We start from the raw sequence: 18,084 nt of genomic DNA on the forward strand, positions 1-18,084 counted from the left end.
TTGAGAATTAGGACTGAGAGGTGTTTGGGAATTCCTGACATGTCATCCACCTTTTTGGAGGCTGGGGCAATGGGGTTCTTCCTATGGTTCTTGGATTCTCATTTTGGGTGCAGTTTCTTGGCCTTTATTGCGGTCTTGTTGGTCTTCTATCTGTAGGTCATCTTTAAGTATCTTTTGTAGGGCTGGTGTAGTGGTGATTTATTGTTTCAGTTTTTCTTTTCTATGGAAGGTTTTTAGTTGCCCTTTGGTTGTGAAGGAGAGTTTAGCTGGGTACAGTATTCTTGGTTGATAGTCGTTTGTCTTTAGGGCATGGCATACATCATTCCAGGCTCTTCTTGCTTTAGTTGTCTCTGCTGAGAAATCTGAGGTGATTCTAACTGGTTTCCCTTTATAGGTGATTGATCTTTTCTCCTTGACAGCTTTAAGGATCTTTTCCTTGGTCTGAATTGATCCTGTGCGGATTATAATGTGACAGTGGGATGTTCTGTTCTGGTCTGGTCTGTTTGGGGTTCTAAAAGCTTCTTGTATCTGAATAGGCCTATCTTTTTCATGTTTGGGAAAGTTTCTGCTAGGGTCCTGTTAAACAAATTTCCTAGACCATTAACTTCTGTCTCTAGGTGCTCCTCTACACCCATTATCCTCAGATTAGGCCTTCTGATGGTGTTTTCCAAATGTTGAATAGATCTATCATATTTCTTGGATTTGTCTTGGATAGTTGTATGTTCTTTCTCTATAATATCTAGACTGTCTTCAATCTCCTAGATTCGATCTTCTGCATGGTTTAACCTACTATCAAGACTTTCTACTTTGTTATTTATTTCCTTTCCTTCTAATTGGTCAGCTTTGATGGCTTCAAATTCTTTGTTGGTGCTTTGTTTTAGACCTTGTATGAAGTTCTTCCTTATTTTGTGTTCAGTGTTTATTCTCAAATAACTTAATTGATTAGTTATCATTTCCTTGGACTCCCATTCCTTGTGCTGGAACCCATTCACCATTCCCTTTGTGGTCTCCCTGAATTCTTTCAGCTATCTGTTTATGGATTCCATGAATGCCTCTATTGACCTTTGTCTATTTGCATCCTGCTCTTACACTTCCTGTATTACTCTTTGATTAGCTTCCTCACATTGACGCAATTCCTGTAATTCTCTTTGACTGTTCTCAGCCTTCTCACTCAATTCCTGTGTTTCTCTTTGACTGTTCTCAGCCTGCTCGTGCCATTCCTGTCTTTCTCTTTGACAATTCTCTGCCTGCTCACGCAATTCCTTTATTTCTCCTTGACTGTTCTGAACCTGCTCACGCAATTCCTGTTTCAATCTTTGAGTAGCTTCCTCACTCTCACAAGATTCCTGAATTAACCTTTGGTTTGCCTCCTCTTTCTCCCTATCACGCTCACACTGAGTCCTTTGCAGGTTTTGAATAATTTCATTCACCATGTTTACCAGTAGTGTTTGTAAAGCTCTTTGGGAACTCTCCTCTGGATTATTCATTACTGTTCTGTCCTCTGATTATCATGAGTGGGAGTTGAGATACCCGAACTTGCCATGTGTCTGGTGGTTTTCTGGCTCGTTCTGCCCATTTGGTATGAAAGAACACCAATTTTGTGCTAGAACACTATTTTAAGTCAAGCATCAACCAAAGTCCTGTAGTTGCATAGTCAAAATGGCTGCAGATACACTGTAGTTCAACAGATACAATCTATTCAGTATCAGAAAGCTATGGATTAATGGGCTAGGGATAGCAAAGAAGTTTTTAGCAAACCAGAAATTGTTAGTTTTGGGGAGAAACGTGGGTAAAAATAGGATTATAGGGATGTGGAGAGGTAAAAGGAGAGTGAATTTATCCAAGTCCTAATCTCAGAGAGGAAAATGGATTGGACAGAATGATAAGTGATAGATTTTAAAAAAATAAAAAGAAAAAATGGGAAAACAAAAATTTAAATTTAAAAAGTGAAACTCTTAAAAATTATGCAAGTTAATGAAACGATATTGAGAGAAGAAAAGGATAAGATGAGAGGAGGGGAGGGATAGAAAGGAGACATGAAAAACTAAAAAAAATTATTAAAATTAGTTACTTGAGAATTATATAGGTATTAAGGGATAATTCTGATGTTAAAGAAGTTAAGCCTAAGAGGTTGTGAACTGAGTAATAAATTTCTGGATTAAGTATGTACACAATGGGGTATAAGAGCTAATATTCGACAATGGGTATATATCTGGGGATGAGCAGAACAGCAATTAAGTCACACAAAAAAGAAAGAAAGAGAAAAAAATGGAATGAATTTAAGAAAGGACCAAAAGTTCAGAAGACATTTAAAAAAGAAAAAAGCACACACACATATACACCTTAAATAAAAATTATGAGAGGAAAAAAAAGCTCAATAGAAAACAATTTTTTAAAAAATGAAAAATTTTAAAAAGGTACAAGAAAGACTTCTTTGATTTTTTGGAGAGGCGGGGGGAATGGGAAGATCTGTATTTGCCCTGTGTCTGTAACCAGTCTCTTGTTGGAGTCTGTGGTCTACTTGTGGTGTTTGGTTTTCCTGTTGCTTGATTGGTTTCTTAAGTCAGTTTCTTTGAGCAGGCAGAAAAATGCTCTGCTTTACCCAGGATTTTGTGATCCTTTTCCCTGGCTAGTTCAGCGAGAGGGAGATCTGCTTTGAGTATCACAAAAAAGGGAGATAGCTGTTTCCTCTAGTTTGGAGATGCTGTGATGAGGCTAGGTTCTGGCTAGAGTTGTGTTCCTATACTGGTATTCATTTCACTTAACATGATCTTATATGGTCATATGTACATACCTTTTGACCTTTTCTGCTTATCTTAGACTTATACTAGTTATTGCAAATATGGGAAACCATGGGACCTATGTTTCTTTGGGCCTAGCTTACTTTACTTAATATAATTTTTTCCTAGTCTTTCCATTTCCTATAAAATGGGGCTATATCATTCTTTCTGATGGAGGCATAGCATTGGCCCCATAATGCCAATCAACTAGATATTGTCACAAAAGTTATGACGTAGGGAGTTGTTTACACCTGGGAGCGGATGAGTACTTAGGGCGGGCATACTGTTGTCATGCTTCATCAACTCTCTCATGGGGAAGTTGGAGAAGGAAGAAGATTCTAGGTCTCAGAGATATTGCTGAAAGATTCTGGGAGGCAGTCACTGTTGCTTCACAGAAACTTCTCTGCAGACCTGCATTAAACAGTGTGTGTGAAGGGATGCTTATGTATTGGTTTGTTGTCATCAGGTGTGCATGCATATGCCAGGTATTCTGTGTGTGTGTGTGTGTGTGTGTGTGTGTCTGTTTGTGTGTGTTTGTGCTTAATTGCATATGACTATGTTGGTGAATGTGTCATGTGTGTGATCCTGTATGTATGTTTAAACATCTCTGTCTTTATGGTGGTATGTATTGTGCCTCTGTGTGTGTGTGTGTGTGTGTGTGTGTGTGTGTGTGTGTGTGTGTGTGTATGTGTGATGTGTCTTTTTGGCTATATGTTGAGTAATTATAATTCTTTGTATATGATCTGCATGTCTTTTACTATATCTTTGTGCTTAAAGGATATATTTATGTATGTGTGCCCAGGTGTATATTAGGTGTATATGAGATCATGCATTGTGTGCTTAAGTGTGGGAATCAGAGTGTCTGTGTGATGGAGCATGTGGCTGAGAGGAGAGGTCTGTGTGAGTTTGAATGTGTGGTCTTTGTGTTGGGAGTATGTGTGGTGATGGATTAGAGCAGTACAGGAATGTCACCTTTGTTATTATTATCCCCACCTTTGGTCCTCAGCTCCACCCATACCTGAGCTTCTCCCTTCCCTGGAGTTCCTGCTCTACAGCTGGCCACTTCCTCTCTCTGCCCAGACCCACCTGAGTACACATCAACCTGACTTCTTACCTCCCCCCCCCCAGCCCTCCTGCTACCAGGATAGGGACGGATCTCACGTGCTCTCTCTCCTGGGAAATATAGCACTTTTAATCAACCTTTCTCCTGTGCCTGCCTTCCTCTGGGTGCTCCCCTTGGATGGACATGAAGGATCCCTACAACCTTATCCAGAGATCCTCTGTGAAGATCTGGAGTATTCTGCCCAGCACTGTGTCTGGGAGCCCAGCTCTGTTTCCAGACTGTGGAATTTCATGACTGACTGTGCTGGGGTGAATGGGAGAGCAGCCTGGGCTCCTTGTGTGCTCCCTCTGTGCCTGATTGACAAAACTTAGGTACATGAACTTAGCTGCTGCTGGATCCCCTTTTGTCTTAGCCTCCTGCTGCAAGAAAAGTCATTGGGTTGTGGTGAGAATTGGCACAGATAATAGAGAGAGGCCTTTGTTTGTTCTCTGATTGTGATGGTGCTGATGGTGATATTAATGGTGATGGTGAGACTCATACAGGTGGGGATAGGGTTGATAATGCTGGTATTTGTTATTATAGTGGACATAGTGGAGATGATGATGGTGGTGGTGATGGCACAGAAAGATCTGAGGATTCTTAGCTGGTTCATGCATGCTGAGGATTATACCTTAGTGGTTTCACATCTCTTCTCCTCCATAGTTCATAGCCTTTTTGAAGGGGTCCTATAGAGCAAGAAGAAGGACAATGAACTTTTCAGAGACAGAACTAGGGGCTCCAGACTTTGGTGGATTCAGGAATGGGCATATGTTTTCTTGAGAAAGTGGCCTGTTCTCTTGCCCCGGTCAAGGATCCAGTGCTTGGTCCACCACCAGGGCAGTCTTTGGGGAAAGAGTTTTAGCCTTAGATTCTGCAGCAGTAAAAAGGAGGAATCTCAGAGGATGTGACAGGATCTCATACTTAGCCCAAATGGACATGGATTATATCTACCAGATGTTGGTTTCTTTCATGTCAATGAGGCTGGATCGGCAGGCAGAATAGAACTATGGTGGAGGTGAAAGTCGCCAAGGGCTTAGGAACTAGGCTGTAATCAGGGATGAGGATGCTCTTTGTTGGATATAGATTTTGCTGTGGAGAGTGGGTGAGATGGTGGCTTTCATGGTCATGTTTTCTTGCAATGAAGGGGTGGGTATGAGGAGAGATGATGATAGCAATGTGACAAGTTTATATTGAGGAAGTGGAGGTCAAGAGCAATTCTACACAAGGCAGAATGAGCCAAGGACAGAGAGCTAGTGTTGTGTGATTTCCCAGAATCCAGCAGCTATTCCTAACTCGGTGGCTCAGGAAGGTTTTGGGGGCAGTGCTTGGGTGTGCCTGCCACAAAGGTGAGCTGTAACTAGGTCCTTTTACTTCTGAATGGACAGATCTCTAATGCCTAAATTAAGCCATCTCCCCATCATTCTCCTACACTGCACTCACCTCCTCTCAGACAGTGGTGAGAAACATAATGTACTGTGAACTACACCCTGCCTGAAATACTTCTCTGCCTTGTTCCCATTTTACCTGCTTAGTTTTCAGGGGTCTTTGCCAAACTCTAGTGTCATGGTTTCCCTGCCTAGGACCTGACCAACAGGCCTCATTTCTGTTCCTTGACAACACTGGACAGGTTTTCCCCCTGGACTATGCACATGATTGTCCTCATCCCTGAGTGTTTTTCCACACAGATTACAAGTAGTACTGTATTCTAACATTGTTCATATTGCTATATATTAATGGTGCAAGTGGGTTTCAATGTGACCTTTGCACATATGCATGCAATGTACTCCATTAACCCCATTTGCATTTATCACACTCCCTTATCTCCTCTCTCTCCTTAAAACAATGTCAACAATTTAATTGTTCTATTTTTATACATCCACATGACTTACTACAATCAAAGTCACCCTCATTCACCCTCTCTCCTCAAGCTTGTCCCTCCAGCTGCTTCCTTTTCCCCAACAGACATTTCTTGTTATTCTTCTACATAATTGTCTTTTCCTTCAAAGAGGACAAGCTGACTTCTCTCACTCCCTTTCTTCTGCCTTTTTATTTATGTCCCTACACTCTGTTAATTTCTTCAACAAATGCTTCTTGAGCACCTCATATGTGCTCTGCATGATGAGGAAATAGCAGGGCTTCAAAAGGCCACCATATGTGCTTGTTTGCTCTCTCCTTTTAGGATGGGAAGATAAATACACAAACACAGAGATATGAAACAAATGATGGGGCATATTTGGTTCTGTTAAGTACTATGGAAAAATGGAAAGAGAGAAGAGAACGGGTGGACATCTCTTTCTGCTTGCCTGGGACATATTCTGGATGAGGGTGGCAGCCAAGTTCAGGAACAGAGTCCCAATATGTATATAGTGGGTACTGAGGACCCACTTGCTGGATAAATGAATGAATGGCTGGGGCTTAGAGAACAGGGCTTGTGGGTAGTCTTCAGGAAGAAGGAGGCATGGTAGAGGCATCATTTGTCTTACGGGAGGTATTGTGGCCAACATGCGTGGGTAGCTGTCCAGGAAATGGTTGGCACATGGTGAGAAGACCAGGAACATTCCAAGGAGGACATTTTAGCAAGTGTAGCATATGTGAATGTCCAAGGTCTCTAGAGTGTATGTCAGGCCTGTGACTGTGTTTCTGGACCAAAACCTAGAGGTCAGGAAGAAACTCTGCCTCCCTGACCAGGCAGGCACAATGGAAGTAGGCCTCAGTAATGCCCATTACTTTTGAAGCCAAATCAATGTCCAGAAGCATTATGTGGGGTGTCTTAAATGATATCCTGTGGTTTCAGCTTCTGGTGTCTAAAATGAGAGCCCTGCAGCCACTGACTAGAGCCAGATGGACACCACGGATTGGAGCCTGGCTACCCACCCTCATTGCCAAGACTGGCACTGTTGGTGCTCTAGGGCCAGAGCACCAGTGTGGACAAGTTTTCTGAGATGGATTGCCAGTTCTCACACCAAGGGCATAGAGATATCTGCTCTTCCCAGCCTGCCCACAGCAAGCTAGCACCAATGTTATTGGTAGTAAAAGAGCCTGGAGTGCTGGGACTATGCTTCTCACCTCTCATCTCCACATGGTTCAGCTTGGCTCAGCACATAGCCTTGGCAAACCTCTCACCTCCTGGCTGTCAGGATCCTCATTTGCCCACAAGAATTAGTAATCCTGGTGAAGTGTATTAGAGCCCTGAGGAGTCCAGTGGCTGAGTCCAGGTGAGCCTGAGTCAATACCAGAACTGTTTGTGAAGATTGCAAGACCACGACAAGATGCCAGCCTGGACATTGCTATGGTATTAAAAGTTTGAGGTTGGCATCAGCAAGTCCCAATAGATCCTAGTACTCAGACCATGAACCACATGTGGCCCCCACTGAGTTGCATCTCTTCAATTTACTTTCAAAGTGGCAGTCTTTGCCTCAGTTTCTCCATCTGCAAAGCAGAGAGACCTGTATTGAAGTCACTGGGTTCTCAATATTGTGTGTGTAGAGGTAATGCCAGGCCAAGGTTACACTGAAGATCTTGAGTGATCTTCCTCTGAAGCCTCCCAGCATTCCTTTATTTTTCCTGCCACTATGGTTTCAAAGATCCTTAACTTAATTTTGCTATAGATAGACCTAGGAATCAGTACTACTACCAAATACATGCTGTTTATTCACCTAAAGTTAATTTAATTTTGACAAAACAATAAAACATATCTCTATTTATTTATTTATTTATTTGTATATATATGGGTGTTTCTATTTTGTCTTCCATGGCAATATGACCTGCAATCAATTCTGCCAGCTCTTTCCTGACTATTGAGCAAGCCCAACTATTGGAGAACTTCTGTGCCTAATCATCTTGGATTACCTTGAGTGCCTGGAGCAGAGAATGAGGCTGGCCTGCCAGAAGGACTGATGTCAGGCAGTTGTGGGAGGGAAGCCCATTTCTGTCCTCCAAGTATCTCCATGCTGGGGCATTCAGGGGTTAAACCCAAAGAAAGAGCAATAAAGGTTATGGAGTTAGTCTTAGTTGCAGTGACTGAAAAAAATCTTGGCAGACCTACAGTTCAGCTTTCTCCACTGCCCTCCAATGGACTGTGCTGAGAGTTAAGGTCACCTGACAAGGAGGACTGCTACAGAGAAGTCATAGTTATTCTTAAGTTTACTACTGGGATATGTGCTGCTCCATGTCTTAAGGAATCACCACTTGAGGCAAGACTGAACACCTCCCCGTGGGTGAAAATTTAATCCCAGGAATCTTCTGGAGGAAGTAGCAAATAAAGGGACTTGAAATATGAGTAACAAAACAACATTTTTAGGCAAGTGGGAATAGGTGTTTGTGGAACAATGTACCAAACATGAAAACATGGGAGAACAGATGCAAATTGTGAGCTATGTTTCAGACAGATGAATCTGGCTGGGACCATTGTGCTGGGTAGTAAGAAAAAGCAGGATTTATTTTTTTTTAATCTCAGTTTAGTGTCTTTGCAACTTGTACCCTCAGTGACTCTCTCACCATTTGTGTCTGAGTTTCCTCAAGGGCAAGTGCTGCTCATCCTAGAGCCATTAGCATTCAAAGAGGGAAAACTTGGAAACATCTTCTGTGTGTTGGGCACAGGAATCTAGGGTTACAGCATTTCTTGGGCCCATGTTAATATTCACAGCCCTGGCACATCCCAGACTGCAGGATCAGAATGTCTGGATTGCTCTTGGGTCTGAGTGGTCAGCAAACTGCTCCATTGGACCTCAAGCCAGAAACATCTCTGTTCTCACTAACTGCCTAAGTCCCAGTATATAGTAAGGCCATGTTTAGGAACACACTGAGCTTCCTCTGAGAGCAAAAAAGGCAGCACTGGAACCAGCATCTGACCAGGGTGACATTGAACCTATTTGGAGCTGGACCTCTGGAGCCAGACTCTGTCTGTCTCTGAGTCTGTCTAGCATTTACTACTCACCTGGTGAATAAAATGGGCAAGATGCTGAACTTCTCTCAGTCCCAGGGGTTTTTTCCCCTCTTTCTTCTCCATCTCTCAAATGAGTGAAGTCAGGCCATTGTCTCTGTGAGAATTAGGGGAGAAACTGAAGAGTCAAGTCTAGTCTAGGGTTCAGCAATTATTCAGAGTATTTGGGGGAAACCTGCACAAAAGGACCTTGTTCCTGGGCAATTCATTTTCCTTTCTGGGCCTTGGTTTCCATGTCTGTGAAATGACTGTCTTAGATTAGCATTATGAGCTTCTCTTTCTGCCTCAAGGAAGGAATTTCTAGATCCTTTCTAGTCCTTGGTATGTGTACCCAGGTCCCCTCTCACACCATAGCTCTGAATCCTGAAACTTACACAGTTCTTTGCCTATCTCCCTTTGGCCTTCCAGGTCTTGGATGACCTGGAGATGGTGCTTTTCTCTGGAGATGGTGCTTAGGTGGGAGCCCTGGGCATTTTGGTTATCCCAGAGGCATGTGGAACTGCCTACAGTCCTTACTTTCATGGCTTGGTAGGTAGTGGCTGGCAGACACAATCTGACTTTCTTAGATGTAAAAGTCATGTAACCAACCCTCAGCCCAGCCTGGGAAAATGATTGAAAAGTTTAAAAAAGAAGCCAGACACTGAAGGCACAGGACTGTAATCCCAGCTTCTCTGGAGGCTGGGATCTGAGGATCAAAGTTAGAAGCCAGACTGGGTTGGAAAGAATGTGAGATATTTTGTCTCTGAATGTTGGTGTGTGGGTGGGAGGTGGTAGTGGTAGTGTTGGTGCTTGTTCTGTCTTGGGCCTAGACATCAGACTATGGGCACTGTCCCTCAGATCTTTTTGCTCAAGGCTACTATTCTACCACTTTGAGGGACAACTCCACCTCTGGTGTGTCTTGTGATGAATTAGTGGTACGAGTTTTACAGGGATTTTTCTTCCTAGTATGACTTTGAACTGCCATCCTCAGATCTCAGCCTTGTGAGTAGCTAAGATTACAGGCCTGAGCCACTTTTGCCTAGATGTCAGATTTTTTTTCTTTTGTAGTTTTGATTTTCATTTGCCTGATGGTTAAAAATGTTGAATATTTTCATGTGTATATTGGCCATTTGCATGTAATCTATTAGAAGTATGTCCAACTCATTTATCAATTTTTTGATAGGATTATTTTTTATTGTGAAAATACCATACAGAGGGGTTACAATTACATGAGCAAGTTAATGAGTACATTTCTTATCAAGCATTCTTATCTCCTATAAACTACTCAGAAAAAAATACAGAAATAACGCTGTGGCTGAAGTGGTAATGCACTATGGCCAAGCCCTGGTCCATGGCCAGGCCCTGGTCTAGACCAACAAAATAGAAAAGAAAGTAAAGGAAATCTCAAAAGGGGCAAACCATTTCTATCAAGTGATATATGAGACTTGCTTGTGTTTCATGTAATTTCTGAATTATGTGTTACCAATTATCATTTGATAGAAATGATGCATTATAATTAAATTTATGTCAATTTCTTTTCTATTGTCAATTTTTAAAAAAGATTTCTCCTGTCTGTAGTCCTTGTATGTAACAAAATTTTTTGTTATAGAAATAAGTAGTAACAGAATTACAACAGTAAAATAAATAAATATATCTGTCATCAAAAAAGGGACAAACCTCCATCAGAGACAGATCAGGCTTAGCTTCTTTGGTAGATGACAGACCCAAACCATTCATGAGACTTTGAATTTAAATGTCCATGCAACTGCAAACAGAAAAACTCAAACCCTAGGGCTCCATTCCATGATATAGATGCAGCATGATGGACAGGACCTGGTAATCTGCATTTAATCCAGAACTCAGATGGTCCTGATGCATTGACTTGGAGTTACATATTGGAAAGCCTGTTGCCTTCAGCATCACAGCAAACCGTCCTCAGGGACAGTTGTAGAAGAGACCACAATTCAGATGTGGAAACCTCACCAGGAAGAAGATGCACAAGGAGCCTCCATCCTGTGACTGTGTTCAGGACTTCAACAAGTTATTTAGCAATGTGAAGCTGTTTTTGATGTGATCAGTCTGGACTCTATATGAGAATGACTGTTGGCATTAGGAATGGTAATAAGTATTGCAGTAGAATCAGCAATTCATCTTCCTGCAAGAAGGCAAAAAGAAAAACCCAGGATCAGGAATTAAAGGATTCTAGAAACATCATCCCTTGAGTGTGTGCAGGGACACCTTGACTCTATACCAGTTATTTCTAAGCAAAATGTCAATAAACTTAGTATGTGAGTTCTGGCCTAGAACTTTCTAGAAAGATCTGGCTAGCATATCCCTTCTGTGGATACTGGCTGGGAATTTCGTTCCTTCCTAACACATATGGTAAAGAAAAATGAATTCCCCATGGCATCATTCAGGGTTATGATCAAATAGGAACATCACTGTGTGCTGAGTGCTCACATCTCTGCCACCTCCCATATCTCCGTACCTTGATGGCTGACATTCTAAAGGTGTTAGCCAGTCTTTATTTCACAATCAAAAAGAAGCTAGAAAAGCTGAGCTACCCTGTCTAAATTGAGGAACAAAAGGGAATTTGAAAAAGGCACATCTGTGGCTGATGTGAGTATCTAGTATCTATTTGGATCATCAAAAATACATTTCTTTCATTACCTTACTCATGTAACTGTAACCTACCTGTACAGTATCTTTACAATAAAAAATTAAATAAAATACATTTCTTCCCTAGATTCCTCCTGCTTTGCACAGTTGATTTGACTGGTTATCTTAGCTGGAGAGTCAAGAGAAATAGAAAACATTGAACTTGATACAATCAAGCCAGAGCTGTTCCATAAGATGAGACCATATTAGAGAATGAACATTGGATAGGTCACTTTGTCTCCTGGACCTTACTTTTTTTCCCTCCATCCTCTGTGAAACTGTGGTGCCTGTGTAGCTCTGCTTGGCTGGATAAACAGAAACTGTGCTCTTTTTAGAGATCTAAAGTCAAATACAAACCCTAAAACTCCACTGAGACCAGAGTCTGCCAGCAGAATCAGCCATGGTTAGGGGTGAGATGTAAACATTGGATTTGCTTCCACAAGTCTGTGGAGACAGCCTCCTTCCTCTATGGGTGTGCATGTTCTCTGGGTGGGTCAGCACAGACTCCATTTCAGAAGTCCCAGCATGGTCCCTGTCATTGAGCTCTAATCTGATTTGTCTTGGACATGAAAGATGAATCTGTCTGTCTACTGCGGAAGGAGCTGGGGCCATCACCATCTTGTGGTTCCCACAACCTATATGCCTTGTAGTAGATGTCTTTCCTTCTATGATAGGGCCTGGCCTTGGGCTCATCCCTGAGTTAATCTTTGATGTTCTTGGTGATACACTGCTCCTGTGTTCCAGGAATAAGTCAAGACCATACCAGGTAGCTGTGATTTCAGACCTACCTTTCCCAAGTGGCATGGTAACAAGGATAATGTGAGGATGGAATCCAATTCCTGTTTTCCCTGGAATTCAGACGAGTTCTTGAACTAACAGGATCCTGGCATGTTGAATTTTCTTGGCTCTTATACATGCTTAACATGTATATACATGCCCTCACTCCCCAAAATGTTAGAGCTCTTTAACCCATTTGGAACTTGAAAACAAAGAGGTTCTGAGTCATGTGTGGCTTACACAGAGATCACAGAATGTATGGGGTGGATATGGGATGTTCATCAACACCAAGAACCCAGGCTAATAGCTGTAGCAGGGAGTATCACCATTTCTCAGATCAAAATATTTCACTCAGTTTGTCCCTAAGACCTTGAGGAACATTTCTATCCCCCAAAAGCTGCATTGATTCTCTTGTAAGGAACATTCTCATAACTCACACAGAGCACATCCTACCAAAAATTTAATACTCAAGAAACCCGTCCCCCCTTCCATGATGATTTGACTGACTTGCATATACAGAACTCTCATTCATGAGGGCAGACATCAAGAAGAAAATGAAGACTCACTGAGAAGGAATTCTACATGGCTAACCTGAAGTCTAGTGTTCCTAGCATCCTGTATATATTAGTCAATTCAGTGAGATATGAAGTCATTGGAACAGAGTTTCTGAATGAAGTGTGTAAGGGAGAAGCTCCAGACCCTCTTTTGTCCTTGGGGTTTCTGGAGTTGCACTGCCACACACCTGCTCAATGTCTGTTTTCATAGCCCATCCTTCAACTTGTTCGCCAATGTGAAGCATTTTCCTTAATTCCCCAGAACTCTACCAACAGACAGTTTCTTTATCAGTCAGTTAGGCCTTGTAGATTTCCTATGAGGAAATCTGCCAGTCTCCATCCACTTGTGTTGTTGTAATGTATATTCAAAACTAGCCAGTCACCGTGATTCAAGTTTCTAATTATACCTATTAAGGAGTCTGGGAGATGGCATTTCCAGGCAAACCTGGGATAATAATTCTTGAAGATTCTTGAAGAGAACAGATGAGAAAGAGACAGGGAGGGTGTTTCTGAGAGATTCTTGTACTACAGTAGCTCGCTGTTCTCGTTTATATGTAATAGTTCAAGCCATTGAATCCTGAGATTCTCAGGGTAGAAATAGAAATGCACACGTCCTGCCCCAAAGGCAAATGCTTCTGCTTCCCTCCCTATTCTTGTGAAGACCTCTTCCTGTCTTCTTCTCCTCAGAGCAGAATGAGACCTACTGAATTTTCAGAGTAGACATACTGTGTTGATAGGAATAAGTTGTGGGGTGTAACAAAAACTTCAGAGATTTTTTTCTGTCATGGAATCTGCCTTTCTTCCTTTGGAGGGCCTGGGCATGGGACCAGGCCTAATCATTTGAGTCTGTAGCAGTGGCACTGGGCCAGTTCAGTATGGACCTGATTAGAAGAAGCTTGGAGTCCTAACAGAGATATTTGCAGGAAACCTTTAAGCATGAGCAAGTTTTTGTGGACAGAGAAGGGCAGTGTCATTTGAAGTGAGAGTGTGGACAAAAGGTCTAGGCCTAAGGAGGTACAGAAAATGTAAGGCTGGAGTTGGACTGGGAAAGTGCTCTTGAAATGTCACACAAAGTACAGAGCATCTGTCATGACCCAGATAGTCAGACTGAAATGCCTGGCCTGGCATGAACCAGGGAAGGGAGAAAGGGCCCTATAGTTAGGAATCCTGGATCAAGCCTCCATCCTTTCTCCAGGTAACCTAGGGCCTCAACACTCTGAGCTTGTTCTACTCTCCTGCAGATCTATTCCATGGCTTGAATGGCTCCTGAGGACAAAGGAGCTCCTCAAGTTTGAGATAATGGCTCAGCCATGCTTTTAGAAACAGTGGGGGCACTGTGGTGCTAGAATCTTTTAACAGATATCCAGTTCCCTCCTGAGATGAGCAAAGCACCGCTCTGGTGCTCTATTCCATCTCCTACTAGGAATGAGTACAATAAAATAGCCTAGAAGAGTCAGGGAGCATCCACACAGGGATAGGAGTTCTGTAAGTGGAGGATGACGCAGTTCATGTGTGTGTGGAATAGGCTACAAGGCATTCACCATCTGGTCCAGAGCTGGTCTTATAATGAAGACCTGATGTCTGTGTCTTCCTTTCTTTTTTCTTTTTTGCCAGTCATAGGGCCTGAACTCTGGGCCTGGGCACTGTCCCTCAGCTGTTCAACTCAAGGCTAGTGCTTTACCACTTGAGCCACAGCGCCACTTCCAGCTTTTTCGGCGTATGTGGTGCTGAGGAATCGAACCCAGAGCCTCATGCATGCAAGGCAAGCACTATACCACTGAGACACCTTCCCAGCCCCTGTGCCTTTCTGTCTCCATGACATCCAGTGCATCAATGGATTTCTCATTACAGTAGGGGGAAGCAGCAGTTATCAATCCCACTTACACAGACCAACACATACAACCAAGACCCATATACTCAGTTTGAGGCCAGAATTTCAACACTTTTGTTCACATATTTCTCCCCATATATGGGGATTATCTGGAGAGTTAGGTGAGCAGGAACTTATGTGCTTTCTCTCTCACTTTTCACTTTTTCTGCAGGATGGTGGTGTACTCTCTGGAGCTTTAGAACACACATATTTCAGCCATCCCCATCCCCATAGTGTGTGCCCTGGTCCTCCGTCAAGCCATCAGCCCTGTGTCCAGCGAATTGGCCCTTCTGCCACCCCATCCCCACACCACACCTAACCAGCCCCACTCAAGGAGGGACAGATGTGACCAAGACAAATATGGCCTCACTCCCCTGGAAACTGCAGGCCAAAACATGGAACTGAAAATAATTGAGTTTGGCCTAGATTATTCAATTTACTTAGATAACTGCTTGGGTGTTGTAATATTCAAACATAAAAAGAACTTTAGGAATGATTTTCATTAGGTATTGATGTGGAGTGTGTATTTAGCTTGAGGGCAGGAAAGTACAGTGTTACTGGGGCATCAAATCTAGACACTAGCACTTTTGCCCACAGATGAGATAGCGAATATGATATCTCTTTTCCAATCATCCAGAGCTTCACACAACCATTATCCTAATTGCTTATTTTTTCCAGTAATGCATCCAGCTGACCATCGATTTGTTCATCCGTCTATTAATCTATCCTTTTTGCCCATTTAACTGCTCACTTCTGTCCATGTCTATCTGTTCTCACTGGCAGCCATTCATTTGTCTCTCATTTATATGTCTTTCCATCTGTCTGTCCACGCACAAACAATTGTATATATAATCTATGCAACCACATATCCTCCTGCTATTTATGGGAAACACCTTGTAACAACAAGTCTAGTATTGTGCAGTTTTCATCTCCCTGATGTCATGAGCCTGACAACCACCCTTTCAGGAAGGTTGGATGTTTTCATTTTAGAGATGAAAAATTGAAATTGGGAGGCATGGCTACCTCACCAAGATTCTCTACCAGTGAGCTGTAGCCATGGAGGCCAGTTAAGTCTCCTGGGTCCTCTATTACACTGTGTTGGTCATGGGCAGTGGGGCAAAGGAAGAGGACTTTGCCTACCTGAGGCTTTATTTCACTGACAGGACAGGAAGTTTAATAAGGACCTCCCTCAGTTCTGTGTTCTGCCTCAACAACCAGTATGAAGCTCAGAGAGCTTCAGTGACTTGTGTAAGTTCAGGTAACAATTTGGAAACCGAGGTGGAATACAAACACAGTTCTGTTTGTGCTAAGTCTCTTTCCTTGGCTATGTCTGAGTCCTTCTCTTATTTATTTGAGCATGTGGTTACCCATTCCTACTTTTTTCTTTTCTATAGTGAGGAATATCCCACTCCCACTAGTCCTAGCCTTTGGTTTTTGATCCCTGTCTCTTGCTCAAGACAACCCACTTCACTGTGTTTTCCATAAGCTCTTCAAAGGTGAGGGTGACCTGTCTTGGGTATAGAAGGGCAAGGGGAATTTATGCTTATCCATGTAAACAGGCAGTCATGGAGGCCAGACTATAGAAAGCAAGGTGACCAAGTGTAATCAAAGCTGGCCCAACCTTCAAGTGAATGGATTCCTGCTTAGTTTTGAGAGGGGCAGGATGGTTCACATTCAGCAGAACAAGAAGGTGACCTGGGGATTAGGATCTATGCAGACACAAGGGCCAATTCTCCAAATATAGCTTGACATGATAACACCTTCCAAGTGGTCCTAAGAGCTGCTGTGAAATACTTCATTATGAGGGAACAAGATTCATGGGCAAGGGATGAGAAGCAAAGCATGAAGAATTCAATTTCTCTGTGGGACTATGACTCCTTCCAATAATGACTATTCTGAATTCCCCTGACAGGGTTCTTGAGATTAGAGAAATGACTTTCAGAAATGTTGTGGTGAAGGCCCAAAGAAACATAGGTCCCATGGTTTTGCTTATTTGCAATAACTAGTACATGTCTAGGACAAGCAGAAAAGGTCAAAAGCTATGTACATATGACCATATAAGATAATGTTAAGTGAAATGAGCCCTAAGACAGGGAGACAAGTGGTTTTTTTCTTTCTTGCTATTGTTTTTAGTGTACTTATAATGTACTGTGTGATTCTTTTGTTTCTTTTGTATGTTTTCCCCCATGGCATAACCCCTGTTTTCACTGTATCTGATTCTGTTGTCTTGCATCTTGTATATACATTTTTATAATTTGGGGAGGGGAAAAGATATAACAAAATACTTAAATAAGGATACAGGTTGACCCATTGTAACAGTGAGATGTACAAGACACTATGATGAAAATGAACTTTACAATCTTGGGTGGAGGGGATGAGGAGGGAGGAATTGGAGCTGTAGGGAGGGAAGGGATGGTAGGGGAAAAGCAAAAAAGGAGGTAATAATTCTAAATAGGAAATGTACTCATTACCCTACTCATGTAACTGTAACCCATCTGTACAGTATTTTTACAATAAAAAATATACATGAAAAAATTAAAAAAAAAATCCTCGAAAAAAAGGCCTGCTTTCTTTTTCCTTTACAAAACCTACCATTTCTAGAAGATCCCTTAAAAATGTCATTGTTGGTCAATTCTATTGTTTTAACAAAATACGTGACACAAGCAACTTCAAGGGATGAAGAAATACATATGGTTTTAGTAGTTTCAATCAAGATCAGCTGGCTGTGTGGTTTCTGGGTTAAAATGAGGTAGAGACCTATGGCAGAGGGGCATGGTGGAGCATAGATGTTTACAATGTGGGAGGGAAGAAACAGAAAGACATAGGGGAAGAGGTGGGGGACAAGATACCTCTTTTCACGCCACACTCTCTAGTGACCTATTTACTCTGCCCAGGCCCAACTCCCACACCTTGCAATAATGCTATCTTCTTATCAGTCCTCCAAGTCCTTCATTGATGAAGGAAGAGCTGTCATGTGTCGGTCACTGTTCAATGACTGATTGCAACAGATGTGGACCAAGCCTTCAATACATGAGCTGTAGAGGACACTAGATGTGTAAACTATAACAATTGCATAGTTCAAAATGTAACTACACCCCATTTAACAAGCAATGAAACCAGTTGAGAGAGAAACGTGAGCAGCCCAGTTCACACCTCTGGTCAGTGACAGGGACCAAATTAGAGTCCAAGCATGAACAAAATAACCTCCCTCAATTGTATATGTGCTTGTCCAGAAAAACCCAACAGCCCTACCTGAGAAACCTAGTGATGGACAGATCCATTCTTCAGGCATGCAATGGCCAGATCTGTGGCTGCTGACTAGAAGGTATCCCAAATCACACGTGGAACACTTACTCAGGGGGCATGTTGAGCAGGGTCCTGATCACAGAGCTACAACTGTTGAGCTCCCTCCTGGGCAAATG

Source organism: Dipodomys merriami, unplaced genomic scaffold, assembly GCF_024711535.1.
Source record: "Dipodomys merriami isolate MVZ:Mamm:240054 unplaced genomic scaffold, mDipMer1.0.p SCAF_101, whole genome shotgun sequence".
Lineage (NCBI taxonomy): Eukaryota > Metazoa > Chordata > Mammalia > Rodentia > Heteromyidae > Dipodomys > Dipodomys merriami.